General features: G+C 33.1%; 1 pseudogene; it reads left to right on the top strand.

Annotated features, from left to right (window-relative positions):
- Positions 1-18,300, top strand: part of LOC124898828 — a 51,224-nt pseudogene extending 32,924 nt beyond the window's left edge.
- The last annotated feature ends 827 nt before the right edge of the window (positions 18,301-19,127 follow it).

The raw sequence follows: 19,127 nt of genomic DNA, 5'->3' as shown, positions 1-19,127 counted from the left end.
CTTTGATATCTGTAGCTCTGGGGTTATGGTTTAGAAAAGTTTGTACTCTGTATATATTTTCTATGTATTTTTGGGATGTGTAGTTGTATATTTTCTTGTCTTGGTTTAGGCTGTCTCGGTATGTATTAACTTGTGGGGGTATGAATAAATGGTCTTTTTGTGTTTTAAGGGTAAATGGTTTTTCGAATATTTTATTCATATTTGCATTTTGGTATCTTGGCTTATTAACTCCTTTGCTTGTACCTGCAGAAGTAGATTGATAAATGTTATGGGTTTTATGGAGTGTCCCAACGTCTCCTTCTATCTCTGGATTTTTAATGTCTTCCGATCGACATAGCTCTGCACACTGCTGAGTTAGCTGATTTGTAGCTATAGACTTCAGTTTACCTTCATTAGTCTTTAGCTTTTCTATCTCATTACCCATACTGTCCACTTTCATTGAAAGCGTAGTTAGGGTGTTAAGTATTTTTTCTAGAGTATCTTCCTCTACTATATCAGTCTGTGTAGCTTTGTCTTGATATGTAATCTGCAATGACATTTTTGTTAGTACTAATCACTTCAATTGTAAATGTGAAATTTAATATATTTAAAACTAGTCTTCGAATCTCTTTTGTTGTAACTGAATTTTGTATTTTCTTTGTTAGCCACCAACGTACCTGTGTATTATCTGTTCGTACAATAAATTTGTTATATACAATATATGGCTCAAATGATAATAAACATTTATATAATGAACATAACTCTTTTCTATTTATTTTCCATTTTATTTCTGTTTCGTTGAACGTACCTGAGTAATATCTACAATGATGTTCTATTTTTTCTGCTTCATATCGATATTTAAGTACTCCTCCGTAACTGTATTCACTTGCATCTGCTTCTACTATATATATAAATTTTCTATTTTCGTCTGGAAATGTTTATTTAAATGTTTTCTTCCATATTACTTCTAACAATGCACTCTAAAAAATGAAGAAAATAAAATTTTATTTACGAAAAAAACTGATATAATTGAGTTATTAATTCAAATACGAAGAGTAATATATTGTAGTAATATGGTAATTAACTTTTAAAGAATATAATTAAAATACAAAGTATCTGGAAAAAAACCTTTTTCCAACCTTTAAGCACAAAAAAAAAAAAAATCAAAATCGAAACTTTGCACTAGGATTTCATCGGAATTTGAAGATGATCAATTTCTAAAAACATAGAGAATCGTCATCTAAACAAAACACGTAAGAAAATCCCCTTTTTTCCAACCTTTAATCCAAAAAAAAAAAAAAAAAAAGAAATCAAAATTCCATAGAAGATCAAAACTTTGCATTAGCATTCTCTGTAAGCAATCGATCGAACACGATCAGAATTTCAAAACGAAGAGAATCATCACCAGAATAAACAACAAGTATAAACAAATCTAAAATGAAACAATATTTTAAAAAGCTCAAAAACATACAATGATGAACAAGATATAGCTTGAATTGCTTTAACCTCCCAACAGTTACCATGTTTTCTTTTGTTAATTAACTTTTTAAGAATTAAGGCTCAGATATATCTATAAAGATCAAGAAAACGAGATTTTGATGACATTAAAGATATTCCGACGACGTCATGACTACAAATATCTCGATTAGAAAAGCTCATAAAGGGAATGAAACATTTAACCTCCATTAATGGAGGTTAATGGAGGTTAAAGAAACTGGTTTGGGTGAGGAAGATGATTTTGTTTTTTTTTTTTAAATAAAATTATAGGTGTATATAATGATGTGGTGATTAAAAATGAGTTGAGATAAATCAACTGGCTGTTTAATCCACATCAGCGCGAGTGCACCTCACGCACGAGATTTGATGTAAAAAGGTGACAAAATGATACAGTTTATAACTGAGTTAAATGCTTAAAATGAACATTGTCCATTTTAGGTGTCAACATAAAGATTTGTGTGGAGTTGAGGGGCCTATCGATGAATTTGGCATTTATAGAAATAAGTAAATCTAAAAGATTATATTAAAGATTGTTATTTACTAATTGACAATCTTAATGTAAATTCATATAAGTGGACAAATTTAACTCACAAATGATTTGTGATTGCAGTATGTCTTAATACAGAATGCCTTTTAGGTATAAGTAAACCCTAGTATACCGTAGAATATGTAGGTTGAAATGCTTCACAAGCCCTCGTTCATGTAAACATTTATTCCATATAATTATGTTTTCATTTGATAAAATCACACATCTAGAAACTTAATAATTCAATATACGCTCATCATTTATCTTTAATTATTCTATCAACTTCGCTTTGTAGTGGAAGAGTATATTATTATTGTTCTTTTGTATCTGATGACATACTTTGTTAATATTTCTTGTGTCCTAAATTAAAAAGATAAATTTTAATTAAATGAAAAAGATTTAACAAAAGGGATAAGGCACAAGTATCCCCAAATTATATGAGACAAAAAAGAGCATAAAGGTATAAAAAAAATTAAGTTTAGGTGGTAATAGGACTCTTGTAAAATTTAAGTGTGTCAATTTTAGTATAGTTTGAAGTTACTCGTGTCTTATCTTAAGAAAAAAACTAAATAAATATAACGTTTACATTTCAAACTTTCAATGTTCATTTTCAGAAGCTCCACCAACATCCATTCGGTCATTTTTCTCAAAAAATAAAACCTTATGACAATTTCTATTGAAACTTAAAAGCTTTATTTTGGTAGTAATTATATAATTTTGCCACATGGTATATTATAGGATTTTGCACACATGTGCAACGTACTGTCACACCCTTTTTTTAACTAAAAGATTCGATTTTAAGTCTGAAATAGTTTTTATTATTAAGTGATAAAAAGAAAAATTTGTTTCGAAAAGGATTGTTTACATTCAAAACTCAGAATCGCCACTTGGCATAAATCGAGTGTGCCAAGTCACCTTTGGAAATCCTTTTTTAAAATGATTTTGACTCTTTAAAACTGATCCGCAAACAGAGATTCCAGCTAAGAAATTTTATTGACCGAAGGGAAGGTGTTAGGCACCCCTCGATCCCGTGGTTTGACCACGGTCGCTTTATGGAGTACATCAGCTAGTAAACACTATAAGATGTATAAACCAAATAAACACACAAGCCAAGCAAACAAACAAATCAAATGAAATTCAAAACCAAAATAATGTCCAGTTTGAATTATACAGTCCCAAAATAGAAAAAATACGGAAATGTAAATTCTATTCTAAGCTAATCCTAGACTATGCTCTACCCGACGCCTCGAGCCTTCATCATGAACGTCCCCCGGGTACAAGATACTTCGGGGCATTCTCCGGTGAATGAATACAATGTGACCTCGGGGCATTCCCCGACGAATGAACACATTTAATGAAAAGTGATAAAAGTGGAGAAAGCATTCAACACAAACATTCACACATTCAATGATATAGAATCCTATGAGTTGCATACCCCGAACCTAAATTTTTGCCTATCGATTCCCAGCCTAAAACATGATACTATCAAGTGCAAATTAATAGAAAAAACCAATTAATCAATCTAAATGCATTATGAATCAAAATTATTAATATACACCTTTATCAATTTTCAATTTTTGTCCCACTTATTCCCAATTGCCAATTTCAAATATCAAACGAGATATCGTTTCATCACACAATACATAACAAATAAAACCAACAATCAATCAACACTAAACAACTCTTCACTACCAATGTGGATCAAACAACACACAAAACATTCAATCCATAACACCGAATATCATGAACACGGGAATAAAAAGAGTATAGATTAGAAATGGACCTCAATTTGAAGCTTTCGAAGAATGTTACTCGAAAAAATAAAGAAACCACTTTCGATAACCTCAATTCAAACCTTAACAATAACCCGTCCAATGCAAAATATCGAAGTCCAACCCAAATGGAAAAATCCACCAAGAACAACGAACGAAGACAAAAATTTATAAGAAAACCAACAAAAACGTGTGGCCAGAGTTTTGGCGAGTCTGACAAAACGAGTTGGATTCTGGCTATTCTTAGCATTTTTCGGCCAGATTTGCCTAGAAATCAAGAGAAATGAGGAGATTTTGGGAATTTTAGGACTGGGTGGGTTAGTTCGACGAGTTTGACTCAATTCCAGCAAAAATTTTGCCAGAAAAACTTCAAAAACAACCGAATTGCTCGTCGATTTCCATATCCCAATAGACCCCCCCTTTTTAGTCCATTTTTTAATCTTTTCTTACTATTTTTGCCTTCTCCATCTCGTTTTCTCCCCTTTTGGTGTGTGAGTGAGTGAATCTGGTGAGTGTGCGTGATATTTTGTGTATATTGGAGGGTGTGTGTGCATGAGTGGTGCGTGATTTTCTTTGTTGTGTTTATCTTTTCTTTGTATATCCGTAGGTAAGTCGGTAGAGGGTGTGGTTATTATGTATCAAAAAGAAAAAAATAGAGATGATGATGTGTGTTTGTGCGTATATTCTGTGTCTGTATGTACGGTGTCCATTTCTCCCTGTTCTATGATGTGTATGTGGAGTATGTATTATGTAGTGCATGAGCCTTGTGTGGAATTATGTAGGGCTCGTGATTATTATGTATAGAGAGTGTAAGACGTGTGTTAGTATGTGCTGAGTGTGTAGATTATGAAGGTAAGTGTGTGTTTCGTATGGGTCCCGCATGTGATGTGGATAGGTTGTTATTTTTGTTAGGGTGAAGTGTCAAAAGTGTTATGAATTTGGTTATTTTAATCCTTTTGGGGGAATATTATCAACTAAAAGGGGGTGTATAGTAAGGTGAATAAAATGAGTAAAATATTTTCGGGGAGGAACAAAATTACGTGTCTACATCATGCCCCATTGGATGTAAACACAAAGTGTTTTTATACAAAGAAGTAGACAACGAGATAGAATTTTATCCCGATCATTATTTAAAAAAATTAAATTGAATGAAGGAAGGCAATCGACTCTTGATTTTGGACATCCTACCTACCCAAGTTACAAGAAAATCAAATCACAGGTATCTCATAGGGTTGGAAGGAGAGGAACTATACTGAGTTGGAGAGTCGACTGAGGCCCTATCGAGGTTCCAATCAGCAGCTCTGTTATTACATCAAAATTGTAAATTACAAGTTAAAGGATAACAGAAATTCCAAAAGTCCTATCTATGCAGCTTCTCTGGACTCTTGTCATGAGTTTCTGATGCTTTCAAAATTGACAAAAGATCTGATCTTCTTTGGGATGAACTTGAGAATAGATTCTTTCTACATACAAAATTTGGTGTTGGAGATGAACTCAAACATTGACCGTGTTTTTCATGTGGAACTTATGAGCTTTGAACTTGAATTTGAAAATCCCCACTCTATTCTCCAAGAGAGCTCCTGACTTACAATCTCTTCACCTTGTTGCTTGGCTTTCAATTTATTCACCTTGTTGCTTAACTTTCAATATCATCACCTTGTTGCTTGACTTTTCAATTTTATCGCCCTATTCTTCAGGCAGGCTACTGACTTGAAATTTCCTCACTTTATTGACTTTCAATTGCTTCACCTTGTTGCTTGACTTTCAATCTCATCACCCTATTTTTCGGTCAGGCTCCAAACTTGTAATTTTCTCACTTTGTTCTCCGGGCGATCTCCTGACTTGCAATTTCATCACCCTAGTCTTTGGGTGGGATCCCGAATTGTAATTTCCTTACTATGTTCTCCATGCGAGCTCCCGACTTGCAATTTCATCACCCTATTCTTTGAGTGGGCTCGCAACTTGCAATTTCCTCACTCTTTTCTCTGGGCGAGCTCCCGACTTGTAATTTTATCACAATACTCTTCGGGCAGACTCTCGACTTGCAATTTCCTCACTTTGTTCTCCGTGCGAGCTCCCGACTTGCAATTTTATCATCCTATTCTTCTGGCAGGCTTCTGATTTACAATTTCCTCACTCTGTTCTTTGAGCGAGCTCCCGACTTGCAATTTCATCACCCTATTCTTCTGGCAAGCTCCCGACTTGCAATTTTATCACCCTATTCTTTAGGCCGATTTCTGACTTGCAATTACCTTACTTTGTTCTCCGGGTGAGCTCCTGACTTGAAATTTCATCACCCTATTCTTCGGGTGGGCTTCCGACTTTCCATTTCATCACCCTATTTTTTAGGCGGGCTCCTGAGATAAAAATCAAAACAAGAACAAAAATTATCCCACAGAAAGATTATGATAAAGAAAGATTCCATTTTTTGAAAAATAAAATCTCATTTTTGAGAAGAGTCTTAAAGTGAAGTTCTAAATAACCAGAATCAAATTTTCTTTTTGCCCTAGTTTATTATCAAAAGCTTTTACGGGTGTCAAACCTAAATAAATATTTGGAACAATGCCTAATACAAAGATGAATCAAGACTCTGATTAATAAATGCATCTTTTGAGGATAAAATTGAATGATTGAGATCAATCAGCACGTCTCTTAAGATTAAAAGGAGAGATTCCGACTAAAAGTACATTTTTTAGGATTAATGGCTCAAATCAGGAAGTGCACCTCCTAGCCGTGAGAAATGAAAGACCCAAATTAGAGAATGTGCCTCTTATGAGTACAAGATGATAAGTTTTACCATGATTGTGATTATCAAATCTGTGTAGCAACATTGCCCCCTTGCATTTGTAGATATGAGAAATTACGGCCTTTGAAATTTAGGCTTTGAAGTCTTTGATTTGAACGTAACATGTTTTCTGTTTCATCAAAGAAAACTTATGAGTTTAAAACGTGGTGGCTGGGTTGTGGCTTTGGATTTCGAGGCAATTGCTTTTGTGCTGGTCACATTCAATCTTGCTTCCAACCATTAACATATGTCGCTGACTTATTGCATTATTGATGCAACTCAGATTATTAAGAGTGACTCTGTAACAAAACACAGTGTCTCCACTTTTCCATGCTCCTCAGATAAACTCTTTGAACTTTGGTATTTCCATGAGTTCTTAAATTTTTTTGTTGACAAAACTTTCTGCATGCCTTATTTTGGCTCACAATCATGTCTCTTTCATGCACTGGCCTTTCTGTCTTGCTTTGTCCAATTAAAGAAGTTGGTAGCCAGTTTTGAAATTTTTCTCTCACTTGTTTTGACATGGAATTGACTCAAAGACACGAGAAAAATGACTTTTCATTTGAATGATTTTTTTATTTGGATAAATGACTCAAGAAAACAAAAATAAAATGATAGAAAAGACAATGGATGTCCCCATTTAAATAGAGAAAAGAAAAATTTATCTGAAAATGACAGTCAACCCTAATGATTATGACATACCTTTTGGATTAAGCTACCTGATCTTTCTATCTGAACTTTCTACCAGTTGTTCTTGAGTTAATGGCCTTGAAACTGAGTTACTTCCTTAGGCCAATTGCATTTGGTGACCTCATTCGACTAGTGGCGCCTTGAAGGGTTTTCACCAACAGACCTCTCTTATTTTCTTTCTCTCATCTCACTATTTTCCTATGGTATCCGTGAGTATTTTCACCAATGAGTCTCTCTTATTTTTATTTATCTCAACTTACGGTCATCTTATGGTGACTGTGAGGATTTTTACCGATAAGACTCTGTCAGTTTTATCTCTCTTAACTTACCATTGTCTTATGGTGCCCGTAAGGGTTTTTCCCAATAAGACTCTCTTATTTTTAGCTCTCTCAACTTACCATCGTCTTATGGTGCCCATGAGGGTTTTCACCGATAAGACTCTCATTTTTATTTCTCTCCTGATTTCTTATGCTGAGGAAGACAAGTAGTCCCTAAAATACATTATCATATGCATTGCATGCTTAGCCTTAACATTCTCAAAGATTGATCTAAAGGTCCTTCTTTGGTTATAACTTGGGTTTTAGGTAAGGTTTAGAAAGAAAAAGATGGCATGAGGCCCAAACGACGCTTGAAGTGGGGTAGGACTTACAACTTTAGAAATAGACTCCAACAGTGAAAATTAACTCATGCTCCAGTTTCTTTTGGCTGGGTGACTCTAAATTATTTATTTGGTTGGACCGAGCCTCGAGTAAGGCAGCCTACGTATCTTACTCCCGAAAGAGGAGAACAGATCACACGTAGTTCTGACAACTTGTTCTTTTGCTTGATTCTAATTTCCTTTTTTTTTGTTGACTCTTTTTCTCTTTGGGACCTTTTTTGACTATTTTTCTTGATACTCTTCTCTTTTCTTTTTTTGACACTTTTTTTCTCTTTTTTTAAAACTTTTCTAACACTATTCTTTTGTTCGACACTATTCTTTTGAGCTTTGTTGACTCTATCTTGATTCCAAAAGAAGGGTATGAAAGAAAATAGAACTAAAGCTCACGGGGTAAACAAAGGATGACACAATATTTAGATAGCAGAATGAAATGCCTTCGTCATATCAATCCTTGAAAATGCAAGTACATATCATGCAATATGAAGTGAAAGATGAAGATCATTTATGACACTTTAACAACACTAACTTTAACTGAGCATGAGTGTCACTTCTTCTTATACACTTTTCTAACATACAATTCCACCTTGGTTGTACATCCCTCATATCGAATGATCCATGCTTTCGTGGAGCTGATTATCTTCTTATTTTTCTTGATATAGGGATCATGCATCCACTATTTGACCTAATTGAGCTATTTTTTTTTCAATTGGTGACCAAGTTATTCTTGTGATTCTCAAAATAATTGCCTTAATTTTCAAAGAAGGCTTCTACTTGTCACCAAATGTCTCAGTGTTCTACCTATTTTTTCAAATGCTTTTTTCTAACTTTAGCCTTTTGATTCAAAGTTCATGCTTAAATTGGATTTTAAGATCTGACTGAAAATTCTGCAGGCATGTCATAACACTAGAATCAACATAAAAAGTATTGTGTAAAGAAACAAACAAACAAACAACTTAAAATAAAACAATAGTCCAAAAGGGACACTACGTTTTGCTAAAAGGAAAGATAGAAGGGTTTAATCATAAATGACAAAGACATAAAACAAGATAGATTCCAAATTACAACCCTAAAATAATTTGGAAAATAGAAAGGAAAACAAGACTAGCTACCAAAACCCCTCCCTAGGTAGGAGAGAAGTGTCTTTCTAATTGCGGAGCTTGATATTTAGCCACTGATTTGCACATCATGACTAGAGCTTTCATCACCATCAAACACTTTTACCTCAACAAATAAGTTCTGGATCCTCATGCTCAAATTGTTTTCCATGTATTGTGCATCACCATGTGTTGGTGAAGGATTCTGTGTGACGCTCGAGGTTTCAACATTTTGTACTACAATCATTTTTTCTTAAATCATCTTTTCTATTTCTCTTTTCAAAGTACAATATTCTTCAGTATTTTGATCCTGAACATCAGAATGATATAAACGCCGTACATTAGGGTTAAAATTTCTTGAATGTAGGTCAGGTGTATACCTAAAGAGAGGAGTAATTATGCCCCACTGTCTCAGTCTCTGGAACAAACTGGCATAGGATTCCCCAATAGGAGTGAAATTATCCGTTTCCTTCCTCCTCTTTGCAAACTCTGGCCTTGGTTGAAACTTATATTTAGAGGTACCTTGGTAAATATATAGGGGCCGAGGAAGATAATTAGGGATCGGTGCTTGCCATTATGGATAAGATGATGGATGAGTATACAATTGTACATTGTTCAAAGGATATTGAAGAAGTGGAATGGAATATCTTAGATTTTGGAATGAGGAACCTTGTTGTAGGTAAGTATGTGGATCTAATATGTAAGCTTAGGATTGAGGTTGACAGTACTGGGGAGTTGGACCTCTCGAGCTCTGCTTTGGCCCTGGCAAACGATAGGTACGTTTTTCTTCTTCTTCCCTTTAGTTTCCCTTAATTGATTGCAGTATCGTCCCAAATGTTTCACAGAATCCTCATGTCCATCATGTTCCTCAAATTTTGATATCTCAAAAATTTGAGGAAGGTTGACACTTGAAGACATGCCCCAGTCTTTATATGAAACTTCTTCTTTACCTACAAGTCCTAGGGAAGTTTTCATAGCATTTTCTGCACTCTTCTTTTTTTTCAACCATTTTCTCTTGCTCTTCTGCCATGTCAGACTTCTTGGTAAGAAATTTTGGTGGTCAAGTTAACTTAAAAGTAGGCTCAGGAGTATAGCAATGATCATCAAGAGTATTGAACATGGGTTTACTAGCGGCATGAGAAACCACAATCCTTGAGCGAATAGCCAATGTGGAAGCCTCAGTAAAGGGTTGAACAGCAAAATCACAAATGGTATGTGGTTTTGTGAATGAAGTAGGCTTAGACTGAGGAGCTAGAGAAGGAGTGGTGGAAGTATTGGGGTGCAGCTGACGTGGCATGAATTCCGAGGCATGTTGTGGTATGTCAACAACAATAGAAAACTGACTTTGTAATTGTGATGGAAAACTCAAGATATTTGTAGGGTCAATAGTGGTGAATGGAGGAGGAGGCAGCCCACTGGACCAAGCTCGATACATTTTCATCATTTGTTGTCTTAGTCTCAAATTCTCTTCCTTTAAACTCTCATTTTCCTGACTCTTTTTTTTATTTATGAGGTCACTCTCTATATCCTTGTTGACCATAATTTTCTCTTCGACTTGGTGCAATGTGGAGGATCAGCCAAAATCCTACAAACCAATTACCTTAAACTAACTAAACAAGAGATAACAAATGCGTTAGAGTTCAACACTTTCTCAAAATATTTTTCTCTTTTTATTTTGAAAAGATCACCGAACCCAAGAAGGGCACCTACGTATCTCACTCTCGAGAGAGGAGAATCAGGTGTGCGTAGTTCGTGAAGTTTGGCCACAAAATGACCGATCAACTCTTTTTCTTTTTATTTTTCTTGAAACTTTAAGAAGAAAGGAAAATAACAAATTATCAAAAGAATTGACGAAAATTTTTTTGAATTTTAAGCTTTAAAATCATATACAAAATGAAACTTATGATTACCAAAGAAAATCTTTTTTGGGTTTTCGATTTTGAATTTCATATGACAATGAAACTTGAAACTATTAAAGGAAAATCTTTTTGTAGTTTTCTTTTAAAGATGTCTATGAAACAACTGCTCTAAATGCAGAGTGAAGAAAATTTTTTTGGATTTTTAATTTGACATTCACATAAAACTGACACCACCAACTATGAAAGGAAAATATTTTTTGGTATTTTTGTTATATGAAATGGAAAAAACTTCTACCATCTTTTTGCATTTTTCTTTTATTAAAAACTCTATTTAAAAAAATCTTTTTGAAAATTTTAAATTGTGAATGCTTGCTTGAGAAAACAAAAGGAAAATCATTTTGATGTTTTTTTTGAGAAAAGAGTGCAAAAGGTAAATAATTTTTTTTTGAATCTTTGAATTGTGGAAAACAAAAACCATAAAGATAAAGAACTCCTAAAAGCTACAAAACTCTTTTTATTAACTCATTTTATTGAACATTTTCTTGCCTACACATTTTTTTTAATTCTAGCATATATTTTTACCAAATCAATACGTCAAATGACCTCATTACCCTAAAAAATGCAACATTTAGCACGTAGGGATGCTTCTAAGGTAAGTCTCCTACAAAGGACCAAGTGGGTCATGCTAAGTCTCAATATGATACAGATAAGCATAATCTAAAGGTTGACCTAGGCTTGTATCTACTAACAAGGCTGTATGGGGGAGCGTATGGTCGCTAGTGGCTATGACAGCTTTTCACCTACTCCATACACCCAACAACTCCCCCTTCTAAAATAAGGGTGACTCAGCTAGAGGTCGTGTACACATGTATACTACGAACTTGTTGCGAAAAAAATTGACTCGGGTTATGCAAATGATGATAGATATAAAGCAGTAACACATAAGAGAAAAATTATAAACCCATAACATGTAGGCACTCAACAATGATAAAACAAATACAAACGATACCACAAAACAATGTTTATATACCTATAATGTCAAACTAAGCCGATACAACTCCAAAAAATAAGATTGAATTCTAAAAAATTCCCCAACAGAGTCGCCAGAGCTACCACATCCCCTTTTTAACCAAAAGATTTGATTTTAAGTTTGAAAAAGTTTTTATTATTAAGTGGCAAAACGGAAAATTTGTTTCGAAAAGGATTGTTTACATTCAAAACTCAGAGCCGTCACTTGGAATAAATCGGGTGTGCCAAGTCACCTTTGGAAATTCTTTTTCAAAATAGTTTTGACTCTTTAAAACTGATCTACGAACAGAGATTCTGGATAAGGAATTTTGTTGACGGAAGGGAAGGTGTTAGGCACCCCTCGATCCCGTAGTTCGATCATGATCGCTTCGTGGAGTATATCGGCTAGTAAACACTTTAAAATAAATAAACCAAACAACACACAAGCTAAGCAAACAAACAAATCAAACGAAATTCAAAACTAAAATAATGTCCAGTCTGAATTAGACAATCCCAAAAATAGAAAAATACGGAAATGTAAATCCTATTCTAAACTAATCCTAGACTATGCTCTACCGGATGCCTCAAGTCTTCATCATGAACGTCCTCTGGGTACAAAATACTTTGAGGCATTCCTTCGTAAATGAATATAATGTGACCTCGGGGCATTCCCCAGTGAATAAATACATTTGATGAAATATGATAAAAGTGGAGAAAACATTCAACACAGACATTCACACATTCAATGTTATAGAATCCTATGAGTTGCCTGTCCCGAACCTAAAATTTTGTCTATCAATTTTCAGCCAAAAACATGATACTATCGGGTGCAAATTATTATCAAAAACCAATTAATCAATCTAAATGCATTATGAATCAAAAGTATCAGCATGCAGGTTTATAAATTTTCATTTTCAATCCCACTTATTCCCAATTACCAATTTCAAATCGAAAAAAAATATTGTTTTATCACACAATATATAACCAACGAAACCAACAATGAATCAATACCAAACAACTCTTCACCGCCAATATAGATCAAACAACACACAAAATATTTAATTCATAACACCTTACATCATGAACAAGGAAATAAAAAGAGTAAAGATTAGGAATGGACCTCAATTTAGAGCTTTCAAAGAATGTTACTCGATAAAATAAAGAAATCGCTTCTGATAACCTAAACTCAAACCTCAACAACAACCTGTCCAATGTAAAATTTTGAAGTCCAACCTGAATGGAAAAATCCACCAAGAACAACGAACGCTTAAAGACCAAAATTTATAAGAGAACCAATTAAAACGTGTGGCTATAGTTCCGGCGAGTTCGACAAACCGAGTTGGATTTTGGTGATTCTTAGCATTTTTCGACAGGAATTGCCTAGAAATCAAGAGAAATGGGGAGATTTTGAGAATTTTAGGATTAGGTAGGTCAGTTCGATGAGTTTGAATCGATTCTGGCAAAAATTTTGTTGGAAAAACTTTGAAAACAACCAGATTGCTCGACGATTTCCCTATCCTGCTAGTCCCCCACCTTTTTAGTCCATTTTTTAAAATCTTTTTTCACTATTTTTACATCATTCGTCTTGTTTTCTCCCCTTTTGGTGTGTAAGTGAGTGAATCTGGTAACTGTGCGTGATATTTTATGTATATCGGAGGGTGTGTGTGCGTGAGTGGTATGTGATTTTCTTTGTTGTGCGTGTATTTTCTCTGTTTATCCTTATGTAAGTTAGTAGAGGGTGTGTGTATTGTGTATCAAAATGATAAAAAATAGAGATGATGATGTATGTTTGTACGTATGTTCTCTATGTGTGTGTATGGTGTCCATTTCTCCTTGTTCTATGATGTGTATGTGGATTATGTATTGTGTAGTGCATGAGCCTTGTGTGGAATTGTGTGGGGCTCATGATTATTATTTATGGAGAGTGTGAGATGTGTGTTAGTTTGTGCTGAGTGTGTGGATTGTGAGGGTAAGTGTGTGTTTCGTGTGGGTCACACATGTGAGGTGGATAGGTTGTTATTTTTTTTAGGGTGAGGAGTTAAAAGTGTTATGAATTTGGTAATTTTTATCCTTTTTGGGAAAAAATTATCAACTAAAAGGAGGTGTATGGTACGGTAAATTAAATGAGCAAAATATTTTTTGGGAGGGTCAAAATTATGTATCTACATGTACGTGCCGCAAAACTAGTATATATATATATGTATGTGTATGTATATATATATGTATATGTACGTATATATCTATATGTACGTATGTATATATATATATATATATATATATATATATATATATAGATAGATAGATAGATAGATAGATAGATAGATAGATAGTATACATTCTTAAGGTGAGTTCATTTTGAGACTTTAAAAATGTATGTATACACCCTTATTTCTTGTCATATGCATGTAAAGAATGTCACGTTTTTAAAATAGTGGTAGAATTTTTCTATTTCTTTTGGTCATGATTTATTCTTATAGATATATAAATGAGTAATCATATCTTCGTTTACTGTAATATGGTTCGATTTGTTTGATGGTCTCAGGGATGATTATGGCAACAAGATCCTTCAGACTTATTTTTTTACTCCTTTGTTCACTGATCGTTTTATTAGCAAAAGTACACCAAATCAAAGGAAGACACATATTCTGATGAATACTTTGTTGAGAAAACAATCATTAAGAATGTTGTTTCTAAAGGAGCGGGTAATTCTTTCACTTATATAAGTCAAAGTCAACTAAACATTTATGATTTATTTTAGTTCATGAATTTCAAAATTTTCTTTTTCTTTTTAAACAGTCCAATATGAAATAGGATATTAATATTCTCTGAACTCATTTATATCCTATTTCAGAAGTGTGCTTTAGTGTTGTATCCTCATTCAAGATGCAGTTTGCTTGGATGGGACACCACCAGCATACTACATGTATAAAGGATTTGGAGAAGGTGCTGAAAACTGGATGATTCACCTCTCTGTAAGGCCTACTTATCACTAGGTTGATTCTAGTGATGTACTTTTTGAAGTGATAATTTTTTTTTCAAGGGTCTTAAACCTGAAGTTATATTCAGGGTAGCAAAATTAGTCCAAAAATATATAATCCTTGGCATTATAAGTTTGGAGGGGTAAATGGTTATCTAAATCAGTGGCGATGCCAGTTATGTAACAAATTAAATGGTGTATAAATTTTCTACTTGGTTGTGTTAAGAATGTACAAGATTAAATATACACTCATAAATCATAATACTAAGGTGTACAAGATTATATATACATTCATAAATAATTATAACATTTAACCTTTGTACCCCTTATAATTTTTTGATGGACAATGTGCATTGACCACCCTTTGCCTTACTTGACTCCACCCATGATCTATATATTAATTCAATTCATTTTTAAGATCCAATCAAAGTCCTTTAGATAAAATTCATATAAATTATATAAAATATTCATTCGATAGTATTTTCTTCTTGCTTACCAAACCAAACACCAAAAAATAAATATGAAAACCACTAGGAAAATATTTTTTTTTGTGCATTTTCTAGTAGAATTGTGATTTAATTTAGAATTATTATTGTTAGGGAGGAGGATAGTGTAAATATGTGAGAGAGTGACCAACATGGGTTGTGGAGTAGTGGTGGGACTACTACACCCTTAATTAGAGGTCTTGGGTTCGAGCCCTGGGTATGGAGAAAATTTTTTTGGGAGCGCTACCCCCAAAATGGGTCCTGCAGTGCGCTATTTGAATTAGTCAGGGCTCTAATATGGGTACCGAACATCAGGTGAAAAATCAAATAAAGAATGTTATGAGAGTGTTAGAATAGTTCAACGGGTTCCTTTGGTTCTTTAAAACATATGGGTCCATTCAAAATTAGCGGTCACTTCAGCAAAGAATAAAAGTGCTAATTCAGGTAAACACCAATTTTATTATTTTTTTTATCTGTGATGCTTTTGGTTACTTATTTCTATGATTGTTTGAGAAGCTACAACTCTAGAAGGAATTAACTAGTCACAAATAACCGCTTCTACGAGTGTCATAAGTGTTCTAGTTAGTAGGCGTAAATTAATTATCACTATGAAGAGATATTTTAATTCACACTTGTAGTTATGACAAGATATATAAGTGTAATTTGCAAAACTAATAGCCTTACAATGCAAAATGCGCAGGCTTGTTCAACTGGAAAAAGTCATGGTTGCATAATGTGATGGAGGAGCATTCATTAGAGATGTTGAAAGAGTTGATCCTGTATGTTATTATAAAGCAGTAAATTTTTTAATTTCATTCATACTTGCCATCTGGTTTTTGTTCTCGTTTTGAAAAACAAGGGGTTTAATAACTTAGTACACAATAAACATATAAAATTATGACTAAATCAACAATCTCTTCCAAATGAACGGGTATATAGCTAGGTACGTTTAATAACTTTATGATTTTGGGTGGTTTAATTAACAAAATAGTTAGTAAATGCATAAGTTTTGTATATTTATGTATACATATACATATAATATACATAATCAGTGTACATGCTTTGTATATTTAGATGTTCCATAATTAAAGAGTTAGTGAGAGTGGGGGAGTTACGTAATACATAATGAAAATATGAAATTTTCACCAAATCAACAATTTTCTCCTAAATGAAATGGTATATAGGTAGTACTTAAAATAAAATAAGGTTGATAATTTGAAATGGGCAACATAACATAAGTGGATGTTTTGGGCATACATATAAATTTAATATACAGAATCTTGTATATTTGGGTATGTTGGTAATTAAAGTGTGAATGGGCGGCGGGGGGTGGGGTGGGATATAATTACTCAACAATTTTCACAGTCAACAATTTCTTCCAAATGAATCGATATATAGTTTGTACAAAATAAGGTTGGTAATTGAAATGGGCAAGCATAATTGAGAATCATTAACTATTATACATTATTTGAGGTTGTACCTTCAGTTCACATTCTTACTTCTTTAGTCCTTTTTAGACTATTAATCTTCACTTCAGAGGTGCAAGGATTTTCTCTGCAGTAATAGAAAATTCTTTATCAAAAGGGTTAAAGGATTCCAAAAATGTATGTTAACTTAATTTACTCATGCACAGAGTAAATGAATATCATCTTAACATGATTTTTCCATGCTTTTAGGCATACTAATGTAAGGTTCTAGTAGCCCCTTCTTATTGACAGTTCTGTTGGTGCATATCCAACAATGTTATATAATACTCCTAGAACAAAATGATTGACTGATAGTGGCTATTTCATCAATGTGTATGATTTTTTTACGATGTTACATGATCAATTTTTGAAGATGACTCCATATGTGTAAGAATTACATTACGACTTCTTGTTCTTTTTTCAGCAAAAAAAGTCTTTAGAAGAGAATGAGCTTCGAACCAATTTATGAAGCACTTATTACTTTACATGTATAATCTTCTCCACGATCTCCTATTTTTGCGTGTTTCATTTTTCTTACTCAAATAACAATTCACATGATATAGTGCTGTCAAATAAGTGGGTCAAAATGAGTTAGTGAGTTAATATATGACCCATTTAACAGTTATTTGGACTGAAATGAATTGAATGAACTAATAGCTTTACTTACTGCTCATTTGAGTTGCCGGTATCTGCTAAAGTACTACCAAAATCATGCCTTCAAGAATGAAGTCGAAATTTGTACAAATTATTGCTAAATTAATTTTTCTTCATGTGCATTAATATTAATGTGTCAAAATAATTATTGAAAATCATTCCAATATACTTTGCAGTGTTTTTTCCCACAAAACATGCAACAAGATATCAAAACACCACTTTTTACTATCATGTTACCATTCGATATAGTACAGAAAAATTATTTATACATATTTGTCTTGTTTTATTTCTTTAGGTTCTAGCTTCGCGAACTATGCCTAATAAATTGTATTGCAGATTGAAACTATATTAGGAGATTATTACAATGCCATTAAATATAATAATTGGTCTGTCGGTCAAAAGAAAAAACCCAGAGGTTAGATTACAAACTAAATATTTTTTCAATGTCTAAATTTGCACTTATCTAATTATTGAAGTTTATTTATTTCAGGACTTTAATTGGAGTTCTTAACTAAGTTGCCTAGTGCAAGTGACCCAAAATCAAGATGAGCTTTCATTGACTCTCAATTTCATCATACTCGATTTGATAGTTACTGATATCCACATAATGTAAGTGTGTTCAATAATGTGGTATGACATTTTTTAGTGCTTTCACCTTGTCTTAAACAATATAAATTCTGCTCAAGCATCAACTTCCTAAATCATTCCTAGTCAAACAATGCCAAAGTGGAACATTTATTAATTATTAATTGAGGTTTTTATGTAGATAATGATAACGACATTTGGAGATCGGTACCTTGATAGACAATACTCTTATCTCATTGACAAACATGACTTGCCAATCCCATAAAATAAACTCCTTGAATCATGCTACAGGGTTGCTTAAACACATGGAGACTAAGAAATGACACGAAATATATGCGTTTCATATAAAAATCATGAATGGTTGTTCACTTGAATATATTAATTACTTGAATTACATGTATTTAAGAAAGTTATACATACATACATACATACACACACACACACACACACATATATATACTAGTTGAATATACGTGTTTTGCACGTGTGTCACATTAATTAATACTAATAAAGCTATGAGAAGAAGCAGGTATGTCACATTAATTAATACTAATAAAGCTATGATAAGAAATTAAAATAGTATAAAATTATACGGTATAAATGTAATATTAAATTACTTTCGTATAAATCAATATTATAATCTCTGACTATATGAGCATTATCATATCGTGTATATAATGAACACTTTTTTATCGATTAACTAAAAAATCTAACCCTTAAGGACCCACATTGAGAAGAAATATCTTATTGATTTGGTTATTGATTTAGTACAACAACAACATACCCAGTATAATTCCACCAAGCGGTGGTTATCGATTTAATATGTTTAGAAATTAAAAATTAATAAAATGAACCGATAATGCATAATACTGAACTATAAATCAAGCGATGATGGAATACCTTAGAAAGGAGTAAAACTTGTGGCAACAAAAAAGAGAATCATCGCTCTCGTAATATAAGTTTAAATTTTTAGGTAAGATAAGCATTTGATTTTTACTGCTACTTCATTCGGAGGCAACATGCCATTGTCAATTGTTGTTTACGTATGATTCATATACAATATTTAAACTTATCACTGATGATAATGAATAA

Source organism: Capsicum annuum, chromosome 1 (genome assembly GCF_002878395.1).
Source record: "Capsicum annuum cultivar UCD-10X-F1 chromosome 1, UCD10Xv1.1, whole genome shotgun sequence".
Taxonomy (NCBI): Eukaryota; Viridiplantae; Streptophyta; class Magnoliopsida; order Solanales; family Solanaceae; genus Capsicum; species Capsicum annuum.
Note: the sequence above shows the minus strand (reverse complement) of the source record. Positions and strands in the feature narration are given on the sequence as shown.